Genomic DNA, 25,342 nt, shown 5'->3' with positions numbered 1-25,342 from the left:
AAAGGCAGGACAGGCCATGGAGAACTGGGAGCCTTGTTATGCTGATGGGCGGGATGTAAATTGCCAACAACCACTCGGGAGAAGTGTATAGTGTTTCCTGAAACATCTAAAAAACAAAGCAACAGAGCCTAGGGCACATCCACTTATGGTCCTATAGCTTAGGGAAATTAAATCAAAAAGACACAGCCACCCCAAAGTTTGGGACGCCTCCGTTTACAAGAACCTCATTTACCGTACAAGTTCAATATCACAGAAAGTGAAAAATGGATAAAGAACTTGTGGTACTTACGTACAATGCAGTATCACTCAGCAATGAAATCTATGTCATCAGGCCCGTAGCAGCATAATGAGTAGATTCAGGTACGATGATTCTAACTGAAATAAGTCACACAGAAAAAGAAACATCATAAGATATCACTAATACACGGAATGTAAACTTGGCTACACAGGAACTGAATTCCAAAACAGAACCGGTTCTCAAATTTAGAAAACCAACTTATGCTTGCTTAAGGGGAAAGGTGAGTTGGGTTGATGCATAAAACCAGAGATTGAAATGAGCACAGATAAAGTTCCTTAAGCCAAATATGGAATAGACAAGAGCTACTCCTTGCTCAACGAAATGGACTCAACACCGCATATTAAACGCCTAAGAATGTACCTGACTAGTAAGTATCTTAAAACCTATGGATTGCTATGTCTCCGAAAGAGAATCAAGCATGTGTACAGGGGCATAAACGCAGCAGTGATAGGATTGGAGAGGTTCGGTGAGCAAATGAAGACCCTTTGAAGTCATATTGCATGGTACCCATTCCACGGGTTTCAACTACCCAGGTTTTAGGTATTCTTCCTTCAGCTAAAACATGCATGTGGAACCCAGAGTATGATCAACCATGTGATCGGGAGACGTATTCAAATATGTCTCAGTTTTCCTCCCCTGGTACTCGGGTGCAACATTCCAGATGCTTTACTAACACTCTCCCCACTTGGAGAGTCAGCGCCTTTAACCTCCTGTTTGGCCCAGTTTGCAATTTCTGCGGAAGATGAACAGGAATAGCGAGAACCAATGAGAGGCTAGCTGGAGGTGTCTGGACGGGCAAATTTAACTCTCATTTCCCAACAGGAAGAGGAATTAACCAAAGGCTCAGCGTGCCGTACTGGAACCAGATTAGGGCCTGAAGCCATCGTGCGGTGTTGCGGCCAGCTCAAAAGAAACCGAGTTGAAGAAAGGAGCTCAGGGGCACTGTAATTCACAAACCTGCAGAGTTATAAATGACAGCTATCGTCCAAAAATAGACTGAAGTAAGGCTGCCAAGAGGACTTGAAAGCGGGGCAGAATTGCAGGAAACCGATTTCAGGAGGTAGACTGGAATTGCATTGAAAGCATAGGAAAAGAGGCAGAACGTCCACAATGATGCACTTGGCCAAAAAGGGCGTATGCGTTTTTTCCTGAATATATTCAGGAAAAAACGCATACGCCCTTTTTGGCCAACCAAGCAAGCTTGCAAAGGAAATCTGCACTACAATGAAGTCTCACTTCCCCCCGGTCAAAAGGGCCATCTGAAAAAAGTGTAAAATCCAGAAAGGCAGGACAGGCCATGCAGAACTGGGAGCCTTGTTATGGTGATGGGCGGGATGTAAATTGCCAACAACCACTCGGGAGAAGTGTATGGTGTTTCCTGAAACATCTAAAAAACAAAGCAACAGAACCTAGGGCACTTCCACTTATGGTCCTATAGCTTAGGGAAATTAAAATCAAAAAGACACAGCCACCCCAAAGTTTGGAACGGCTCTGTTTACAAGAACCTCGTTTACAGTACAAGTTCAACATCGCAGAAAGTGAAAAATGGATAAAGAAGTTGTGGTATTTACTTACAAAGCAATATCACTCAGCAATGAAATCTGTGTCATCAGGCCCTTAGCAGCACAATGAGTGGATTCAGGTATGATGATTCTAACTGAACTAAGTCACACAGAAAAAGAAACATCATAAGATATCACTAATACACGGAATGTAAACTTGGCTACACAGCAACTGCATTCCAAAACAGAACAGGGTCTCAAATTTAGAAAACCAACTTATGCTTGCTTAAGGGGAAAGGTGAGTTGGGGTGCTGCATAAAACCAGAGATTGAAATGAGCACAGATAAAGTTCCTTAAGCCAAATATGGAATAGACAAGAGCTACTCCTTGCTCAACGAAATGGACTCAACACCCCATATTAAACGCCTAAGAATGTACCTGACTAGTAAGTATCTTAAAACCTATGGATTGCTATGTCTCCAAAAGAGAATCAAGCGTGTGTACAGGGGCATAAACGCAGCAGTGATAGGATTGGAGAGGTTCGGTGAGCAAATGAAGACCCTTTGAAGTCATATTGCATGGTACCCATTCCACGGGTCTCAACTCTCCAGGTTTAAGGTATTCTTCCTTCAGCTAAAACATGCATGTGGAACCCAGAGTATGATCAACCATGTGAACGGGAGACGTGTTCATATATGTCTCAGTTTTCCTCCCCTGGTACTCGGGTGCAACATTCCAGACGCTTTCCTAACACTCTCCCCACTTGGAGAGTCAGTCCCTTTAACCTCCTGTTTGGCCCAGTTTGCAATTTCTGCGGAAGATGAACAGGAATAGCGAGAACCAATGAGAGACTAGCTGGAGGTGTCTGAACGGGCAAATTTAACTCTCATTTCCCACCAGGAAGACGAATTAACCAAAGGCTCAGCATGCCGGGCCGGAACAAGATTAGGGCCTGAAGCCATCCTGTGGTGTTGCGGCCAGCTCAAAAGAAACCGAGTTGAAGAAAGGAGCTCAGGGGCACTGTAATTCACAAACCTGCAGAGTTATAAATGACAGCTATCGTCCAAAAATAGACTGAAGTAAGGCTGCCAAGAGGACTTGAAAGCGGGGCAGAATTGCAGGAAACCGATTTCAGGAGGTAGACTGGAATTGCATTGAAAGCATAGGAAAAGAGGCAGAACGTCCACAATGATGCACTTGGCCAAAAAGGGCGTATGCGTTTTTTCCTGAATATATTCAGGAAAAAACGCATACGCCCTTTTTGGCCAACCAAGCAAGCTTGCAAAGGAAATCTGCACTAAAATGAAGTCTCACTTCCCCCCGGTCAAAAGGGCCATCTGAAAAAAGTGTAAAATCCAGAAAGGCAGGACAGGCCATGGAGAACTGGGAGCCTTGTTATGCTGATGGGCGGGATGTAAATTGCCAACAACCACTCGGGAGAAGTGTATGGTGTTTCCTGAAACATCTAAAAAACAAAGCAACAGAACCTAGGGCACTTCCACTTATGGTCCTATAGCTTAGGGAAATTAAAATCAAAAAGACACAGCCACCCCAAAGTTTGGAACGGCTCTGTTTACAAGAACCTCGTTTACAGTACAAGTTCAACATCGCAGAAAGTGAAAAATGGATAAAGAAGTTGTGGTATTTACTTACAAAGCAATATCACTCAGCAATGAAATCTGTGTCATCAGGCCCTTAGCAGCACAATGAGTGGATTCAGGTATGATGATTCTAACTGAAATAAGTCACACAGAAAAAGAAACATCATAAGATATCAGTAATACACGGAATGGAAACTTGGCTACACAGGAACTGAATTACAGAACAGAACAGGGTCTCAAATTTAGAAAAACAACTTATGCTTGCTTAAGGGTAAAGGTGAGTTGGGGTGCTGCATAAAACCAGAGATTGAAATGAGCACAGATAAAGTTCCTTAAGCCAAATATGGAATAGACAAGAGCTACTCCTTGCTCAACAAAATGGACTCAACACCGCATATTAAACGCCTAAGAATGTACCTGACTAGTAAGTATCTTAAAACCTATGGATTGCTATGTCTCCGAAAGAGAATCAAGCATGTGTACAGGGGCATAAACGCAGCAGTGATAGGATTGGAGAGGTTCGGTGAGCAAATGAAGACCCTTTGAAGTCATATTGCATGGTACCCATTCCACGGGTTTCAACTACCCAGGTTTAAGGTATTCTTCCTTCAGCTAAAACATGCATGTGGAACCTAGAGTATGATCAACCATGTGATCGGGAGACGTGTTCAAATATGTCTCAGTTTTCGTACCCTGGTACTCGGGTGCAAAATTCCAGACGCTTTACTAACACTCTCCCTACTTGGAGAGTCAGTGCCTTTAACCTCCTGTTTGGCCCAGTTTGCAATTTCTGCGGAAGATGAACAGGAATAGCGAGAACCAATGAGAGGCTAGCTGGAGGTGTCTGGACGGGCAAATTTAACTCTCATTTCCCAACAGGAAGAGGAATTAACCAAAGGCTCAGCGTGCCGTGCCGGAACCAGATTAGGGCCTGAAGCCATCCTGCGGTGTTGCGGCCAGTTCACAAGAAAGCGAGTTGAAGAAAGGAGCTCAGGGGCACTGTAATTCACAAACCTGCAGAGTTATAAATGACAGCTATCGTCCAAAAATAGACTGAAGTAAGGCTGCCAAGAGGACTTGAAAGCGGGGCAGAATTGCAGGAAAGCGATTTCAGGAGGTAGACTGGAATTGCATTGAAAGCATAGGAAAAGAGGCAGAACGTCCACAATGATGCACTTGGCCAAAAAGGGCGTATGGGTTTTTTCCTGAATATATTCAGGACAAAACGCATACGCCCTTTTTGGCCAACCAAGCAAGCTTGCAAAGGAAATCTGCGCTACAATGAAGTCTCACTTCCCCCCGGTCAAAAGGGCCATCTGAAAAAAGTGTAAAATCCAGAAAGGCAGGACAGGCCATGGAGAACTGGGAGCCTTGTTATGCTGATGGGCGGGATGTAAATTGCCAACAACCACTCGGGAGAAGTGTATGGTGTTTCCTGAAACATCTAAAAAACAAAGCAACAGAACCTAGGGCACTTCCACTTATGGTCCTATAGCTTAGGGAAATTAAAATCAAAAAGACACAGCCACCCCAAAGTTTGGAACGGTTCTGTTTACAAGAACCTCGTTTACAGTACAAGTTCAACATCGCAGAAAGTGAAAAATGGATAAAGAACTTGTGGTATTTACTTACAACGCAGTATCACTCAGCAATGAAATCTATGTCATCAGGCCCGTAGCAGCATAATGAGTGGATTCAGGTATGATGATTCTAACTGAAATAAGTCACACAGAAAAAGAAACATCATAAGATATCACTAATACACGGAATGTAAACTTGGCTACACAGGAACTGCATTCCAAAACAGAACAGGGTCTCAAATTTAGAAAACCAACTTATGCTTGCTTAAGGGTAAAGGTGAGTTGGGGTGCTGCATAAAACCAGAGATTGAAATGAGCACAGATAAAGTTCCTTAAGTCAAATATGGAATAGACAAGAGCTACTCCTTGCTCAACGAAATGGACTCAACACCGCATATTAAACGCCTAAGAATGTACCTGACTAGTAAGTATCGTAAAACCTATGGATTGCTATGTCTCCGAAAGAGAATCAAGCATGTGTACAGGGGCATAAACACAGCAGTGATAGGATAGGAGAGGTTCGGTGAGCAAATGAAGACCCTTTGAAGTCATATTGCATGGTACCCATTCCACGGGTTTCAACTACCCAGGTTTAAGGTATTCTTCCTTCAGCTAAAACATGCATGTGGAACCTAGAGTATGATCAACCATGTGATCATGAGACGTGTTCAAATATGTCTCAGTTTTCGTACCCTGGTACTCGGGTGCAACATTCCAGACGCTTTACTAACACTCTCCCGACTTGGAGAGTCAGTGTCTTTAACCTCCTGTTTGGCCCAGTTTGCAATTTCTGCGGAAGATGAACAGGAATAGCGAGAACCAATGAGAGACTAGCTGGAGGTGTCTGGACGGGCAAATTTAACTCTCATTTCCCACCAGGAAGAGGAATTAACCAAAAGCTCAGCATGCCGTGCCGGAACCAGATTAGGGCCTGAAGCCATCCTGCGGTGTTGCGGCCAGCTCACAAGAAAGCGAGTTGAAGAAAGGAGCTCAGGGGCACTGTAATTCACAAACCTGCAGAGTTATAAATGACAACTATCGTCCAAAAATAGACTGAAGTAAGGCTGCCAAGAGGACTTGAAAGCGGGGCAGAATTGCAGGAAAGCGATTTCAGGAGGTAGACTGGAATTGCATTAAAAGCATAGGAAAAGAGGCAGAACGTCCACAATGATGCACTTGGCCAAAAAGGGCGTATGCGTTTTTTCCTGAATATATTCAGGAACAAACGCATACGCCCTTTTTGGCCAACCAAGCAAGCTTGCAAAGGAAATCTGCACTACAATGAAGTCTCACTTCCCCCCGGTCAAAAGGGCCATCTGAAAAAAGTGTAAAATCCAGAAAGGCAGGACAGGCCATGGAGAACTAGGAGCCTTGTTATGCTGATGGGCGGGATGTAAATTGCCAACAACCACTCGGGAGAAGTGTATGGTGTTTCCTGAAACATCTAAAAAACAAAGCAAGAGAACCTAGGGCACTGCCACTTATGGTCCTATAGCTTAGGGAAATTAAAATCAAAAAGACACAGCCACCCCAAAGTTTGGAACGGCTCTGTTTACAAGAACCTCGTTTACAGTACAAGTTCAACATCGCAGAAAGTGAAAAATGGATAAAGAAGTTGTGGTATTTACTTACAAAGCAATATCACACAGCAATGAAATCTGTGTCATCAGGCCCTTAGCAGCACAATGAGTGGATTCAGGTATGATGATTCTAACTGAAATAAGTCACACAGAAAAAGAAACATCATAAGATATCAGTAATACACGGAATGTAAACTTGGCTACACAGGAACTGAATTACAGAACAGGACAGGGTCTCAAATTTAGCAAACCACCTTATGCTTGCTTAAGGGGAAAGGTGAGTTGGGGTGCTGCATAAAACCAGAGATTGAAATGAGCACAGATAAAGTTCCTTAAGCCAAATATGGAATAGACAAGAGCTACTCCTTGCTCAACGAAATGGACTCAACACCGCATATTAAACGCCTAAGAATGTACCTGACTAGTAAGTATCTTAAAACCTATGGATTGCTATGTCTCCGAAAGAGAATCAAGCATGTGTACAGGGGCATAAACGCAGCAGTGATAGGATTGGAGAGGTTCGGTGAGCAAATGAAGACCCTTTGAAGTCATATTGCATGGTACCCATTCCACGGGTTTCAACTACCCAGGTTTTAGGTATTCTTCCTTCAGCTAAAACATGCATGTGGAACCCAGAGTATGATCAACCATGTGATTGGGAGACGTGTTCAAATATGTCTCAGTTTTCGTACCCTGGTACTCGGGTGCAACATTCCAGACGCTTTACTAACACTCTCCCAACTTGGAGAGTCAGTGTCTTTAACCTCCTGTTTGGCCCAGTTTGCAATTTCTGCGGAAGATGAACAGGAATAGCGAGAACCAATGAGAGACTAGCTGGAGGTGTCTGGACGGGCAAATTTAACTCTCATTTCCCACCAGGAAGAGGAATTAACCAAAGGCTCAGCGTGCCGTGCCGGAACCAGATTAGGGCCTGAAGCCATCCTGCGGTGTTGCGGCCAGGTCACAAGAAAGCGAGTTGAAGAAAGGAGCTCAGGGGCACTGTAATTCACAAACCTGCAGAGTTATAAATGACAGCTATCGTCCAAAAATAGACTGAAGTAAGGCTGCCAAGAGGACTTGAAAGCGGGGCAGAATTGCAGGAAACCGATTTCAGGAGGTAGACTGGAATTGCATTGAAAGCATAGGAAAAGAGGCAGAACGTCCACAATGATGCACTTGGCCAAAAAGGGCGTATGCGTTTTTTCCTGAATATATTCAGGAAAAAACGCATACGCCCTTTTTGGCCAACCAAGCAAGCTTGCAAAGGAAATCTGCACTACAATGAAGTCTCACTTCCCCCCGGTCAAAAGGGCCATCTGAAAAAAGTGTAAAATCCAGAAAGGCAACAGGCCATTGAGAACTGGGAGCCTTGTTATGCTGATGGGCGGGATTTAAATTGCCAACAGACACTTGGGAGAAGTGTATGGTGTTTCCTGAAACATCTAAAAAACAAAGCAACAGAGCCTAGGGCACTTCCACTTATGGTCCTATAGCTTAGGGAAATTAAAATCAAAAAGACACAGCCACCCCAAAGTTTGGAACGGCTCTGTTTACAAGAACCTCGTTTACAGTACAAGTTCAACATCGCAGAAAGTGAAAAATGGATAAAGAACTTGTGGTACTTACATACAATGCAGTATCACTCAGCAATGAAATCTATGTCATCAGGCCCGTAGCAGCATAATGAGTAGATTCAGGTACGATGATTCTAACTGAAATAAGTCACACAGAAAAAGAAACATCATAAGATATCACTAATACACGGAATGTAAACTTGGCTACACAGGAACTGAATTCCAAAACAGAACAGGTTCTCAAATTTAGAAAACCAACTTATGCTTGCTTAAGGGGAAAGTTGAGTTGGGTTGCTGCATAAAACCAGAGATTGAAATGAGCACAGATAAAGTTCCTTAAGCCAAATATGGAATAGACAAGAGCTACTCCTTGCTCAACGAAATGGACTCAACACCGCATATTAAACGCCTAAGAATGTACCTGACTAGTAAGTATCTTAAAACCTATGGATTGCTATGTCTCCGAAAGAGAATCAAGCATGTGTACAGGGGCATAAACGCAGCAGTGATAGGATTGGAGAGGTTCGGTGAGCAAATGAAGACCCTTTGAAGTCATATTGCATGGTACCCATTCCACGGGTTTCAACTACCCAGGTTTAAGGTATTCTTCCTTCAGCTAAAACATGCATGTGGAACCCAAGTATGATCAACCATGTGATCGGGAGACGTGTTCAAATATGTCTCAGTTTTCCTCCCCTGGTACTCGGGTGCAACATTACAGACGCTTTACTAACACTCTCCCCACTTGGAGAGTCAGTCCCTTTAACCTCCTGTTTGCCCCAGTTTGCAATTTCTGCGGAAGACGAACAGGAATAGCGAGAACCAATGAGAGGCTAGCTGGAGGTGTCTGGACGGGCAAATTTAACTCTCATTTCCCACCAGGAAGAGGAGTTAACCAAAGGCTCAGCATGCCGGGCCGGAACCAGATTAGGGCCTGAAGCCATCCTGCGGTGTTGCGGCCAGCTCAAAAGAAAGCGAGTTGAAGAAAGGAGCTCAGGGGCACTGTAATTCACAAACCTGCAGAGTTATAAATGACAGCTATCGTCCAAAAATAGTCTGAAGTAAGGCTGCCAAGAGGACTTGAAAGCGGGGCAGAATTGCAGGAAACCGATTTCAGGAGGTAGACTGGAATTGCATTGAAAGCATAGGAAAAGAGGCAGAACGTCCACAATGATGCACTTGGCCAAAAAGGGCGTATGCGTTTTTTCCTGAATATATTCAGGAAAAAACGCATACGCCCTTTTTGGCCAACCAAGCAAGCTTGCAAAGGAAATCTGCACTACAATGAAGTCTCACTTCCCCCCGGTCAAAAGGGCCATCTGAAAAAAGTGTAAAATCCAGAAAGGCAACAGGCCATTGAGAACTGGGAGCCTTGTTATGCTGATGGGCGGGATGTAAATTGCCAACAGACACTTGGGAGAAGTGTATGGTGTTTCCTGAAACATCTAAAAAACAAAGCAACAGAGCCTAGGGCACTTCCACTTATGGTCCTATAGCTTAGGGAAATTAAAATCAAAAAGACACAGCCACCCCAAAGTTTGGAATGGCTCTGTTTACAAGAACCTCGTTTACAGTACAAGTTCAACATCGCAGAAAGTGAAAAATGGATAAAGAAATTGTGGTACTTACGTACAATGCAGTATCACTCAGCAATGAAATCTGTGTCATCAGGCCCTTAGCAGCACAATGAGTGGATTCAGGTATGATGATTCTAACTGAAATAAGTCACACAGAAAAAGAAACATCATAAGATATCAGTAATACACGAAATGTAAACTTGGCTACACAGGAACTGAATTACAGAACAGAACAGGGTCTCAAATTTAGAAAACCAACTTATTCTTGCTTAAGGGTAAAGGTGAGTTGGGGTGCTGCATAAAACCAGAGATTGAAATGAGCACAGATAAAGTTCCTTAAGCCAAATATGGAATAGACAAGAGCTACTCCTTGCTCAACGAAATGGACTCAACACCCCATATTAAACGCCTAAGAATGTACCTGACTAGTAAGTATCTTAAAACCTATGGATTGCTATGTCTCCAAAAGAGAATCAAGCATGTGTACAGGGGCATAAACGCAGCAGTGATAGGATTGGAGAGGTTCGGTGAGCAAATGAAGACCCTTTGAAGTCATATTGCATGGTACCCATTCCACGTGTTTCAACTACCCAGGTTTAAGGTATTCTTCCTTCAGCTAAAACATGCATGTGGAACCTAGAGTATGATCAACCATGTGATCGGGAGACGTGTTCAAATATGTCTCAGTTTTCCTCCCCTGGTACTCGGGTGCAACATTCCAGACGCTTTACTAACACTCTCCCCACTTGGAGAGTCAGTCCCTTTAACCTCCTGTTTGGCCCAGTTTGCAATTTCTGCGGAAGATGAACAGGAATAGCGAGAACCAATGAGAGGCTAGCTGGAGGTGTCTGGACGGGCAAATTTAACTCTCATTTCCCACCAGGAAGAGGAATTAACCAAAGGCTCAGCGTGCCGTGCCGGAACCAGATTAGGGCCTGAAGCCATCCTGCGGTGTTGCGGCCAGGTCACAAGAAAGCGAGTTGAAGAAAGCTCAGGGGCACTGTAATTCACAAACCTGCAGAGTTATAAATGACAGTTATCGTCCAAAAATAGACTGAAGTAAGGCTGCCAAGAGGACTTGAAAGCGGGGCAGAATTGCAGGAAACCGATTTCAGGAGGTAGACTGGAATTGCATTGAAAGCATAGGAAAAGAGGCAGAACGTCCACAATGATGCACTTGGCCAAAAAGGGCGTATGCGTTTTTTCCTGAATATATTCAGGAAAAAACGCATACGCCCTTTTTGGCCAACCAAGCAAGCTTGCAAAGGAAATCTGCACTACAATGAAGTCTCACTTCCCCCCGGTCAAAAGGGCCATCTGAAAAAAGTGTAAAATCCAGAAAGGCAGGACAGGCCATGGAGAACTGGGAGCCTTGTTATGCTGATGGGCGGGATGTAAGTTGCCAAAAACCACTCAGGAGAAGTGTATGGTGTTTCCTGAAACATCTAAAAAACAAAGCAACAGAGCCTAGGGCACTTCCACTTATGGTCCTATAGCTTAGGGAAATTAAAATCAAAAAGACACAGCCACCCCAAAGTTTGGGACGCCTCCATTTACAAGAACCTCGTTTACAGTATAAGTTCAATATCACAGAAAGTGAAAAATGGATAAAGAACTTGTGGTACTTACGTACAATGCAGTATCACTCAGCAATGAAATCTATGTCATCAGGCCCGTAGCAGCATAATGAGTGGATTCAGGTATGATGATTCTAACTGAAATAAGTCACACAGAAAAAGAAACATCATAAGATATCACTAATACACGGAATGTAAACTTGGCTACACAGGAACTGCATTCCAAAACAGAACAGGGTCTCAAATTTAGAAAACCAACTTATGCTTGCTTAAGGGGAAAGGTGAGTTGGGGTGCTGCATAAAACCAGAGATTGAAATGAGCACAGATAAAGTTCCTTAAGCCAAATATGGAATAGACAAGAGCTACTCCTTGCTCAACGAAATGGACTCAACACCCCATATTAAACGCCTAAGAATGTACCTGACTAGTAAGTATCTTAAAACCTATGGATTGCTATGTCTCCAAAAGAGAATCAAGCGTGTGTACAGGGGCATAAACGCAGCAGTGATAGGATTGGAGAGGTTCGGTGAGCAAATGAAGACCCTTTGAAGTCATATTGCATGGTACCCATTCCACGGGTCTCAAGTCTCCAGGTTTAAGGTATTCTTCCTTCAGCTAAAACATGCATGTGGAACCCAGAGTATGATCAACCATGTGAACGGGAGACGTGTTCAAATATGTCTCAGTTTTCCTCCCCTGGTACTCGGGTGCAACATTCCAGACGCTTTACTAACACTCTCCCGACTTGGAGAGTCAGTCCCTTTAACCTCCTGTTTCGCCCAGTTTGCAATTTCTGCGGAAGATGAACAGGAATAGCGAGAACCAATGAGAGACTAGCTGGAGGTGTCTGAACGGGCAAATTTAACTCTCATTTCCCACCAGGAAGAGGAATTAACCAAAGGCTCAGCATGCCGGGCCGGAACCAGATTAGGGCCTGAAGCCATCCTGCGGTGTTGCGGCCAGGTCACAAGAAAGCGAGTTGAAGAAAGGAGCTCAGGGGCACTGTAATTCACAAACCTGCAGAGTTATAAATGACAGCTATCGTCCAAAAATAGACTGAAGTAAGGCTGCCAAGAGGACTTGAAAGCGGGGCAGAATTGCAGGAAACCGATTTCAGGAGGTAGACTGGAATTGCATTGAAAGCATAGGAAAAGAGGCAGAACGTCCACAATGATGCACTTGGCCAAAAAGGGCGTATGCGTTTTTTCCTGAATATATTCAGGAAAAAACGCATACGCCCTTTTTGGCCAACCAAGCAAGCTTGCAAAGGAAATCTGCACTACAATGAAGTCTCACTTCCCCCCGGTCAAAAGGGCCATCTGAAAAAAGTGTAAAATCCAGAAAGGCAGGACAGGCCATGGAGAACTGGGAGCCTTGTTATGCTGATGGGCGGGATGTAAATTGCCAACAGACACTTGGGAGAAGTGTATGGTGTTTCCTGAAACATCTAAAAAACAAAGCAACAGAGCCTAGGGCACTTCCACTTATGGTCCTATAGCTTAGGGAAATTAAAATCAAAAAGACACAGCCACCCCAAAGTTTGGAACGGCTCTGTTTACAAGAACCTCGTTTACAGTACAAGTTCAACATCGCAGAAAGTGAAAAATGGATAAAGCACTTGTGGTAATTACGTACAATGCAGTATCACTCAGCAATGAAATCTATGTCATCAGGCCCATAGCAGCATAATGAGTAGATTCAGGTACGATGATTCTAACTGAAATAAGTCACACAGAAAAAGAAACATCATAAGATATCACTAATACACGGAATGTAAACTTGGCTACACAGGAACTGAATTCCAAAACAAAACAGGTTCTCAAATTTAGAAAACCAACTTATGCTTGCTTAAGGGGAAAGGTGAGTTGGGGTGCTGCATAAAACCAGAGATTGAAATGAGCACAGATAAAGTTCCTTAAGCCAAATATGGAATAGACAAGAGCTACTCCTTGCTCAACGAAATGGACTCAACACCGCATATTAAACGCCTAAGAATGTACCTGACTAGTAAGTATCTTAAAACCTATGGATTGCTATGTCTCCGAAAGAGAATCAAGCATGTGTACAGGGGCATAAACGCAGCAGTGATAGGATTGGAGAGGTTCGGTGAGCAAATGAAGACCCTTTGAAGTCATATTGCATGGTACCCATTCCACGGGTTTCAACTACCCAGGTTTTAGGTATTCTTCCTTCAGCTAAAACATGCATGTGGAACCTAGAGTATGATCAACCATGTGATTGGGAGACGTGTTCAAATATGTCTCAGTTTTCCTCCCCTGGTACTCGGGTGCAACATTCCAGACGCTTTACTAACACTCTCCCCACTTGGAGAGTCAGCGCCTTTAACCTCCTGTTTGGCACAGTTTGCAATTTCTGCGGAAGATGAACAGGAATAGCGAGAACCAATGAGAGGCTAGATGGAGGTGTCTGGACGGGCAAATTTAACTCTCATTTCCCACCAGGAGGAAGAAATAACCAAAGGTTCAGCGTGCCGTGCCAGAACCAGATTAGGGCCTGAAGCCATCCTGCGGTGTTGCGGCCAGGTCACAAGAAACGAGTTGAAGAAAGGAGCTCAGGGGCACTGTAATTCACAAACCTGCAGAGGTATAAATGACAGCTATCGTCCAAAAATAGACTGAAGTAAGGCTGCCAAGAGGACTTGAAAGCGGGGCAGAATTGCAGGAAACCGATTTCAGGAGGTAGACTGGAATTGCATTGAAAGCATAGGAAAAGAGGCAGAACGTCCACAATGATGCACTTGACCAAAAAGGGCGTATGCGTTTTTTCCTGAATATATTCAGGAAAAAACGCATACGCCCTTTTTGGCCAACCAAGCAAGCTTGCAAAGGAAATCTGCACTAAAATGAAGTCTCAATTCCCCCCAGTCAAAAGGGCCATCTGAAAAAAGTGTAAAATCCAGAAAGGCAGGACAGGCCATGGAGAACTGGGAGCCTTGTTATGCTGATGGGCCGGATGTAAATTGCCAACAGACACTCGGGAGAAGTGTATGGTGTTTCCTGAAACATCTAAAAAACAAAGCAACAGAACCTAGGGCACTTCCACTTATGGTCCTATAGCTTAGGGAAATTAAAATCAAAAAGACACAGCCACCCCAAAGTTTGGAACGGCTCTGTTTACAAGAACCTCGTTTACCGTACATGTTCAACATCGCAGAAAGTGAAAAATGGATAAAGAAGTTGTGGTATTTACTTACAAAGCAATATCACTCAGCAATGAAATCTGTGTCATCAGGCCCTTAGCAGCACAATGAGTGGATTCAGGTATGATGATTCTAACTGAAATAAGTCACACAGAAAAAGAAACATCATAAGATATCAGTAATACACGGAATGTAAACTTGGCTACAGAGGAACTGAATTACAGAACACAACAGGGTCTCAAATTTAGAAAACCAACTTATGCTTGCTTAAGGGGAAAGGTGAGTTGGGGTGCTGCATAAAACCAGAGATTGAAATGAGCACAGATAAAGTTCCTTAAGCCAAATATGGAATAGACAAGAGCTACTCCTTGCTCAACGAAATGGACTCAACACCGCATATTAAACGCCTAAGAATGTACCTGACTAGTAAGTATCTTAAAACCTATAGATTGCTATGTCCCCGAAAGAGAATAAAGCATGTGTACAGGGGCATAAACGCAGCAGTGATAGGATTGGAGAGGTTCGGTGAGCAAATGAAGACCCTTTGAAGTCATATTGCATGGTATCCATTCCACGGGTTTCAACTACCCAGGTTTTAGGTATTCTTCCTTCAGCTAAAACATGCATGTGGAACCCAGAGTATGATCAACCATGTGATCGGGAGACGTGTTCAAATATGTCTCAGTTTTCCTCCCCTGGTACTCGGGTGCAACATTCCAGACGCTTTACTAACACTCTCCCCACTTGGAGAGTCAGCGCCTTTAACCTCCTGTTTGGCACAGTTTGCAATTTCTGCGGAAGATGAACAGGAATAGCGAGAACCAATGAGAGGCTAGCTGGAGGTGTCTGGACGGGCAAATTTAACTCTCATTTCCCACCAGGAGGAGGAAATAACCAAAGGTTCCGCGTGCCGTGCCAGAACCAGATTAGGGCCTGAAGCCATCCTGCGGTGTTGCGGCCAGGTCACAAGAAAGCGAGTTGAAGAAAGGAGCTCAGGGGCACTGTAATTCACAAACCTGCAGAGTTATAAATGACAGCTATCGTCCAAAAATAGACTGAAGTAAGGCTGCCAAGAGGACTTGAAAGCGGGGCAGAATTGCAGGAAAGCGATTTCAGGAGGTAGACTGGAATTGCATTAAAAGCATAGGAAAAGAGGCAGAACGTCCACAATGATGCACTTGGCCAAAAAGGGCGTATGCGTTTTTTCCTGAATATATTCAGGAAAAAACGCATACGCCCTTTTTGGCCAACCAAGCAAGCTTGCAAAGGAAATCTGCACTACAATGAAGTCTCACTTCCCCCCGGTCAAAAGGGCCATCTGAAAAAAGTGTAAAATCCAGAAAGGCAGGAAAGGCCATGGAGAACTGGGAGCCTTGTTATGCTGAAGGGCGGGATGTAAATTGCCAAGAACCACTCGGGAGAAGTGTATGGTGTTTCCTGAAACATCTAAAAAACAAAGCAACAGAGCCTAGGGCACTGCCACTTATGGTCCTATAGCTTAGGGAAATTAAAATCAAAAAGACACAGCCACCCCAAAGTTTGGGACGCCTCAGTTTACAAGAACCTCGTTTACAGTACAAGTTCAACATCGCAGAAAGTGAAAAATGGATAAAGAACTTGTGGTATTTACTTACAACGCAGTATCACTCAGCAATGAAATCTATGTCATCAGGCCCGTAGCAGCATAATGAGTGGATTCAGGTACGATGATTCTAACTGAAATAAGTCACACAGAAAAAGAAACATCATAAGATATCACTAATACACGGAATGTAAACGTGGCTACACAGGAACTGCATTCCAAAACAGAACAGGGTCTCAAATTTAGAAAACCAACTTATGCTTGCTTAAGGGTAAAGGTGAGTTGGGGTGCTGCATAAAACCAGAGATTGAAATGAGCACAGATAAAGTTCCTTAAGTCAAATATGGAATAGACAAGAGCTACTCCTTGCTCAACGAAATGGACTCAACACCGCATATTAAACGCCTAAGAATGTACCTGACTAGTAAGTATCGTAAAACCTATGGATTGCTATGTCTCCAAAAGAGAATCAAGCGTGTGTACAGGGGCATAAACGCAGCAGTGATAGGATTGGAGAGGTTCGGTGAGCAAATGAAGACCCTTTGAAGTCATATTGCATGGTACCCATTACACGGGTCTCAACTCTCCAGGTTTAAGGTATTCTTCCTTCAGCTGAAACATGCATGTGGAACACAAGTATGATCAACCATGTGAACGGGAGATGTGTTCAAATATGTCTCAGTTTTGCTCCCCTGGTACTCGGGTGCAACATTCCAGACGCTTTACTAACACTCTCCCCACTTGGAGAGTCAGCGCCTTTAACCTCCTGTTTGGCTCAGTTTGCAATTTCTGCGGAAGATGAACAGGAATAGCGAGAACCAATGAGAGGCTAGCTGGAGGTGTCTGGACGGGCAAATTTAACTCTCATTTCCCACCAGGAAGAGGAAATAACCAAAGGCTCAGTGTGCCGTGCCGGAACCAGATTAGGGCCTGAAGCCATCCTGCGGTGTTGCGGCCAGCTCAAAAGAAAGCGAGTTGAAGAAAGGAGCTCAGGGGCACTGTAATTCACAAACCTGCAGAGTTATAAATGACAGCTATCGTCCAAAAATAGACTGAAGTAAGGCTGCCAAGAGGACTTGAAAGCGGGGCAGAATTGCAGGAAACCGATTTCAGGAGGTAGACAGGAATTGCATTGAAAGCATAGGAAAAGAGGCAGAACGTCCACAATGATGCACTTGGCCAAAAAGGGCGTATGCGTTTTTTCCTGAATATATTCAGGAAAAAACGCATACGCCCTTTTTGGCCAACCAAGCAAGCTTGCAAAGATAATCTGCACTACAATGAAGTCTCACTTCCCCCCGGTCAAAAGGGCCATCTGAAAAAAGTGTAAAATCCAGAAAGGCAGGACAGGCCATGGAGAACTGGGAGCCTTGTTATGCTGATGGGTGGGATGTAAATTGCCAACAGACACTCGGGAGAAGTGTATGGTGTTTCCTGAAACATCTAAAAAACAAAGCAACAGAGCCTAGGGCACTTCCACTTATGGTCCTATAGCTTAGGGAAATTAAAATCAAAAAGACACAGCCACCCCAAAGTTTGGGACGCCTCTGTTTACAAGAACCTCGTTTACAGTACAAGTTCAACATCGCAGAAAGTGAAAAATGGATAAAGAACTTGTGGTACTTACGTACAATGCAGTATCACTCAGCAATGAAATCTATGTCATCAGGCCCATAGCAGCATAATGAGTGGATTCAGGTACGATGATTCTAACTGAAATAATTGACACAGAAAAAGAAACATCATAAGATATCACTAATACACGGAATGTAAACTTGGCTACACAGGAATTGAATTCCAAAACAGAACAGGGTCTCAAATTTAGAAAAGCAACTTATGCTTGCTTAAGGGGAAAGGTGAGTTGGGGTGCTGCATAAAACCAGAGATTGAAATGAGCACAGATAAAGTTCCTTAAGCCAAATATGGAATAGACAAGAGCTACTCCTTGCTCAACGAAATGGACTCAACACCCCATATTAAACGCCTAAGAATGTACCTGACTAGTAAGTATCTTAAAACCTATGGATTGCTATGTCTCCAAAAGAGAAGCAAGCGTGTGTACAGGGGCATAAACGCAGCAGTGATAGGATTGGAGAAGTTCGGTGAGCAAATGAAGACCCTTTGAAGTCATATTGCATGGTACCCATTCCACGGGTCTCAACTCTCCAGGTTTAAGGTATTCTTCCTTCAGCTAAAACATGCATGTGGAACCCAGAGTATATTCAACCATGTGAACGGGAGACGTGTTCAAATATGTCTCAGTTTTCGTACCCTGGTACTCGGGTGCAACATTCCAGACGCTTTACTAACACTCTCTCCACTTGGAGAGTCAGCGACTTTAACCTCCTGTTTGGCCCAGTTTGCAATTTCTGCGGAAGATGAACAGAAATAGGGAGAACCAATGAGAGACTAGCTGGAGGTGTCTGGACGGGCAAATTTAACTCTCATTTCCCACCAGGAAGAGGAAATAACCAAAGGCTCAGTGTGCCGTGCTGGAACCAGATTAGGGCCTGAAGCCATCCTGTGTTGTTGCGGCCAGCTAACAAGAAAGAGAGTTGAAGAAAGGAGCTAAAGGCACTGTAATTCACAAACCTGCAGAGTTATAAATGACAGCTATCGTCCAAAAATAGACTGAAGTAAGGCTGCCAAGAGGACTTGAAAGCGGGGCAGAATTGCAGGAAACCGATTTCAGGAGGTAGACTGGAATTGCATTGAAAGCATAGGAAAAGAGGCACAGCGTCCACAATGATGCACTTGGCCAAAAAGGGCGTATGCGTTTTTTCCTGAATATATTCAGAAAAAAACGCATACACACTTTTTGGCCAACCAAGCAAGCTTGCAAAGGAAATCTGCACTACAATGAAGTCTCACTTCCCCCCGGTCAAAAGGGCCATCTGAAAAAAGTGTAAAATCCAGAAAGGCAGGACAGGCCATGGAGAACTGGGAGCCTTGTTATGCTGATGGGTGGGATGTAAATTGCCAACAGACACTCGGGAGAAGTGTATGGTGTTTCCTGAAACATCTAAAAAACAAACCAACAGAGCCTAGGGCACTTCCACTTATGGTCCTATAGCTTAGGGAAATTAAAATCAAAAAGACACAGCCACCCCAAAGTATGGAACGGCTCTGTTTACAAGAACCTCGTTTACAGTACAAGTTCAACATCGCAGAAAGTGAAAAATGGATAAAGAAGTTGTGGTATTTACATACAAAGCAATATCACTCAGCAATGAAATCTATGTCATCAGGCCCTTAGCAGCACAATGAGTGGATTCAGGTATGATGATTCTAACTGAAATAAGTCACACAGAAAAAGAAACATCATAAGATATCAGTAATACACGGAATGTAAACTTGGCTACACAGGAACTGAATTCCAAAACAGAACAGGGTCTCAAATTTAGAAAACCAACTTATGCTTGCTTAAGGGGAAAGGTGAGTTGGGGTGCTGCATAAAACCAGAGATTGAAATGAGCACAGATAAACTTCCTTAAGCCAAATATGGAATAGACAAGAGCTACTCCTTGCTCAACGAAATGGACTCAACACCCCATATTAAATGCCTAAGAATGTACCTGACTAGTAAGTATCTTAAAACCTACGGATTGCTATGTCTCCGAAAGAGAATCAAGCATGTGTACAGGGGCATAAACGCAGCAGTGATAGGATTGGAGAGGTTCGGTGAGCAAATGAAGACCCTTTGAAGTCATATTGCATGGTACCCATTCCACGGGTCTCAACTCTCCAGGTGTAAGGTATTCTTCCTTCAGCTAAAACATGCATGTGGAACCCAGAGTATGATCAACCGTGTGATCAGGAGACGTGTTCAAATATGTCTCAGTTTTCGTACCCTGGTACTCGGGTGCAACATTCCAGACGCTTTACTAACACTCTCCCGACTTGAAGAGTCAGTCCCTTTAACCTCCTGTTTGGCCCAGTTTGCAATTTCTGCGGAAGATGAACAGGAATAGCAAGAACCAATGAGAGACTAGCTGGAGGTGTCTGGACGGGCAAATTTAACTCTCATTTCCCACCAGGAAGAGGAATTAACCAAAGGCTCAGCGTGCCGTGCCGGAACCAGATTAGGGCCTGAAGCCATCATGCGGTGTTGCGGCCACCTCACAAGAAAGCAAGTTGAAGAAAGGAGCTCAGGGGCACTGTAATTCACAAACCTGCAGAGTTATAAATGACAGCTATCGTCCAAAAATATACTGAAGTAAGGCTGCCAAGAGGACTTGAAAGCGGGGCAGAATTGCAGGAAACCGATTTCAGGAGGTAGACTGGAATTGCATTGAAAGCATAGGAAAAGAGGCAGAACGTCCACAATGATGCACTTGGCCAAAAAGGGCGTATGCGTTTTTTCCTGAATATATTCAGGAAAAAACGCATACGCCCTTTTTGGCCAACCAAGCAAGCTTGCAAAGGAAATCTGCACTACAATGAAGTCTCACTTCCCCCCGGTCAAAAGGGCCATCTGAAAAAAGTGTAAAATCCAGAAAGGCAGGACAGGCCGTGAAGAACTGGGAGCCTTGTTATGCTGATGGGCGGGATGTAAATTGCCAACAGACACTCAGGAGAAGTGTAGGGTGTTTCCTGAAACATCTAAAAAACAAAGCAAGAGAGCCTAGGGCACTTCCACTTATGGTCCTAGAGCTTAGGGAAATTAAAATCAAAAAGACACAGCCACCCCAAATTTTGGGACGCCTCTGTTTACAAGAACCTCGTTTACTGTACAAGTTCAATATCACAGAAAGTGAAAAATGGATAAAGAACTTGTGGTACTTACGTACAATGCAGTATCACTCAGCAATGAAATCTATGTCATCAGGCCCGTAGCAGCATAATGAGTGGATTCAGGTACGATGATTCTAACTGAAATAAGTCACACAGAAAAAGAAACATCATAAGATATCAGTAATACACGGAATGTAAACTTGGCTACACAGGAACTGAATTCCAAAACAGAACAGGGTCTCAAATTTAGAAAACCAACTTATGCTTGCTTAAGGGGAAAGGTGAGTTGGGGTGCTGCATAAAACCAGAGATTGAAATGAGCACAGATAAACTTCCTTAAGCCAAATATGGAATAGACAAGAGCTACTCCTTGCTCAACGAAATGGACTCAACACCCCATATTAAACGCCTAAGAATGTACCTGACTAGTAAGTATCCTAAAACCTATGGATTGCTATGTCTCCAAAAGAGAACCAAGCGTGTGTACAGGGGCATAAACGCAGCAGTGATAGGATTGGAGAGGTTCGGTGAGCAAATGAAGACCCTTTGAAGTCATATTGCATGGTACCCATTCCACGGGTCTCAACTCTCCAGGTTTAAGGTATTCTTCCTTCAGCTAAAACATGCATGTGGAACCCAGAGTATGATCAACCATGTGATCGGGAGACGTGTTCAAATATGTCTCAGTTTTCGTACCCTTGTACTCGGGTGCAACATTCCAGACGCTTTACTAACACTCTCCCGACTTGGAGAGTCAGTCCCTTTAACCTCCTGTTTGGCCCAGTTTGCAATTTCTGCGGAAGATGAACAGGAATAGCGAGAACCAATGAGAGACTAGCTGGAGGTGTCTGGACGGGCAAATTTAACTCTCATTTCCCACCAGGAAGAGGAATTAACCAAAGGCTCAGCATGCCGTGCCGGAACCAGATTAGGGCCTGAAGCCATCCTGCGGTGTTGCGGCCAGCTCACAAGAAAGCGAGTTGAAGAAAGGAGCTCAGGGGCACTGTAATTCACAAACCTGCAGAGTTATAAATGACAGCTATCGTCCAAAAATATACTGAAGTAAGGCTGCCAAGAGGACTTGAAAGCGGGGCAGAATTGCAGGAAACCGATTTCATGAGGTAGACTGGAATTGCATTGAAAGCATAGGAAAAGAGGCAGAACGTCCACAATGATGCACTTGGCCAAAAAGGGCGTATGCGTTTTTTCCTGAATATATTGAGGAAAAAACGCATACGCCCTTTTTGGCCAACCAAGCAAGCTTGCAAAGGAAATCTGCACTACAATGAAGTCTCACTTCCCCCCGGTCAAAAGAGCCATCTGAAAAAAGTGTAAAATCCAGAAAGGCAGGACAGGCCATGGAGAACTGGGAGCCTTGTTATGCTGATGGGCGGGATGTAAATTGCCAACAGACACCCAGGACAAGTGTATGGTGTTTCCTGTAACATCTAAAAAACAAAGCAACAGAGCCTAGGGCACTTCCACTTATGGTCCTATAGCTTAGGGAAATTAAAATCAAAAAGACACAGCCACCCCAAAGTTTGGGACGGCTCTGTTTACAAGAACCTCGTTTACCGTACAAGTTCAATATCACAGAAAGTGAAAAATGGATAAAGAACTTGTGGTACTTACGTACAATGCAGTATCACTCAGCAATGAAATCTATGTCATCAGGCCCGTAGCAGCATAATGAGTGGATTCAGGTACGATGATTCTAACTGAAATAAGTCACACAGAAAAAGAAACATCATAAGATATCAGTAATACACGGAATGTAAACTTGGCTACACAGGAACTGAATTCCAAAACAGAACAGGGTCTCAAATTTAGAAAACCAACTTATGCTTGCTTAAGGGGAAAGGTGAGTTGGGGTGCTGCATAAAACCAGAGATTGAAATGAGCACAGATAAACTTCCTTAAGCCAAATATGGAATAGACAAGAGCTACTCCTTGCTCAACGAAATGGACTCAACACCCCATATTAAACGCCTAAGAATGTACCTGACTAGTAAGTATCCTAAAACCTATGGATTGCTATGTCTCCAAAAGAGAACCAAGCGTGTGTACAGGGGCATAAACGCAGCAGTGATAGGATTGGAGAGGTTCGGTGAGCAAATGAAGACCCTTTGAAGTCATATTGCATGGTACCCATTCCACGGGTCTCAACTCTCCAGGTTTAAGGTATTCTTCCTTCAGCTAAAACATGCATGTGGAACCCAGAGTATGATCAACCATGTGATCGGGAGACGTGTTCAAATATGTCTCAGTTTTCGTACCCTTGTACTCGGGTGCAACATTCCAGACGCTTTACTAACACTCTCCCGACTTGGAGAGTCAGTCCCTTTAACCTCCTGTTTGGCCCAGTTTGCAATTTCTGCGAAAGATGAACAGGAATAGCGAGAACCAATGAGAGACTAGCTGGAGGTGTCTGGACGGGCAAATTTAACTCTCATTTCCCACCAGGAAGAGGAATTAACCAAAGGCTCAGCATGCCGTGCCGGAACCAGATTAGGGCCTGAAGCCATCCTGCGGTGTTGCGGCCAGCTCACAAGAAAGCGAGTTGAAGAAAGGAGCTCAGGGGCACTGTAATTCACAAACCTGCAGAGTTATAAATGACAGCTATCGTCCAAAAATATACTGAAGTAAGGCTGCCAAGAGGACTTGAAAGCGGGGCAGAATTGCAGGAAACCGATTTCATGAGGTAGACTGGAATTGCATTGAAAGCATAGGAAAAGAGGCAGAACGTCCACAATGATGCACTTGGCCAAAAAGGGCGTATGCGTTTTTTCCTGAATATATTGAGGAAAAAACGCATACGCCCTTTTTGGCCAACCAAGCAAGCTTGCAAAGGAAATCTGCACTACAATGAAGTCTCACTTCCCCCCGGTCAAAAGAGCCATCTGAAAAAAGTGTAAAATCCAGAAAGGCAGGACAGGCCATGGAGAACTGGGAGCCTTGTTATGCTGATGGGCGGGATGTAAATTGCCAACAGACACCCAGGACAAGTGTATGGTGTTTCCTGTAACATCTAAAAAACAAAGCAACAGAGCCTAGGGCACTTCCACTTATGGTCCTATAGCTTAGGGAAATTAAAATCAAAAAGACACAGCCACCCCAAAGTTTGGGACGGCTCTGTTTACAAGAACCTCGTTTACCGTACAAGTTCAATATCACAGAAAGTGAAAAATGGATAAAGAACTTGTGGTACTTACGTACAATGCAGTATCACTCAGCAATGAAATCTATGTCATCAGGCCCGTAGCAGCATAATGAGTGGATTCAGGTACGATGATTCTAACTGAAATAAGTCACACAGAAAAAGAAACATCATAAGATATCAGTAATACACGGAATGTAAACTTGGCTACACAGGAACTGAATTCCAAAACAGAACAGGGTCTCAAATTTAGAAAACCAACTTATGCTTGCTTAAGGGGAAAGGTGAGTTGGGGTGCTGCATAAAACCAGAGATTGAAATGAGCACAGATAAACTTCCTTAAGCCAAATATGGAATAGACAAGAGCTACTCCTTGCTCAACGAAATGGACTCAACACCCCATATTAAACGCCTAAGAATGTACCTGACTAGTAAGTATCTTAAAACCTATGGATTGCTATGTCTCCAAAAGAGAATCAAGCGTGTGTACAGGGGCATAAACGCAGCAGTGATAGGATTGGAGAGGTTCGGTGAGCAAACGAAGACCCTTTGAAGTCATATTGCATGGTACCCATTCCATGGGTTTCAACTACCGAGGTTTAAGGTATTCTTCCTTCAGCTAAAATATGCATGTGGAACCTAGAGTATGATCAACCATGTGATTGGGAGACGTGTTCAAATATGTCTCAGTTTTCCTCCCCTGGTACACGGGTGCAACATTCCACACGCTTTACTAACACTCTCCCCACTTGGAGAGTCAGTCCCTTTAACCTCCTGTTTGGCCCAGTTTGCAATTTCTGCGGAAGATGAACAGGAATAGCGAGAACCAATGAGAGACTAGCTGGAGGTGTCTGGACGGGCAAATTTAACTCTCATTTCCCACCAGGAAGAGGAATTAACCAAAGGCTCAGCGTGCCGTGCCGGAACCAGATTAGGGCCTGAATCCATCCTGCGGTGTTGCGGCCAGCTCACAAGAAAGCGAGTTGAAGAAAGGAGCTCAGGGGCACTGTAATTCACAAACCTGAAGAGTTATAAATGACAGCTATCGTCCAAAAATATACTGAAGTAAGGCTGCCAAGAGGACTTGAAAGCGGGGCAGAATTGCAGGAAACCGATTTCAGGAGGTAGACTGGAATTGCATTGAAAGCATAGGAAAAGAGGCAGAACGTCCACAATGATGCACTTGCCCAAAAAGGGCGTATGCGTTTTTTCCTGAATATATTCAGGAAAAAACGCATACGCCCTTTTTGGCCAACCAAGCAAGCTTGCAAAGGAAATCTGCACTACAATGAAGTCTCACTTCCCCCCGGTCAAAAGGGCCATCCTAAAAAAGTGTAAAATCCAGAAAGGCAGGACAGGCCATGGAGAACTGGGAGCCTTGTTATGCTGATGGGTGGGATGTAAATTGTCAACAGCCAC

Source organism: Stenella coeruleoalba, assembly GCF_951394435.1.
Source record: "Stenella coeruleoalba genome assembly, contig: scaffold_208, whole genome shotgun sequence".
NCBI classification, from domain to species: domain Eukaryota; kingdom Metazoa; phylum Chordata; class Mammalia; order Artiodactyla; family Delphinidae; genus Stenella; species Stenella coeruleoalba.
This window is presented reverse-complemented; position numbering follows the sequence as displayed.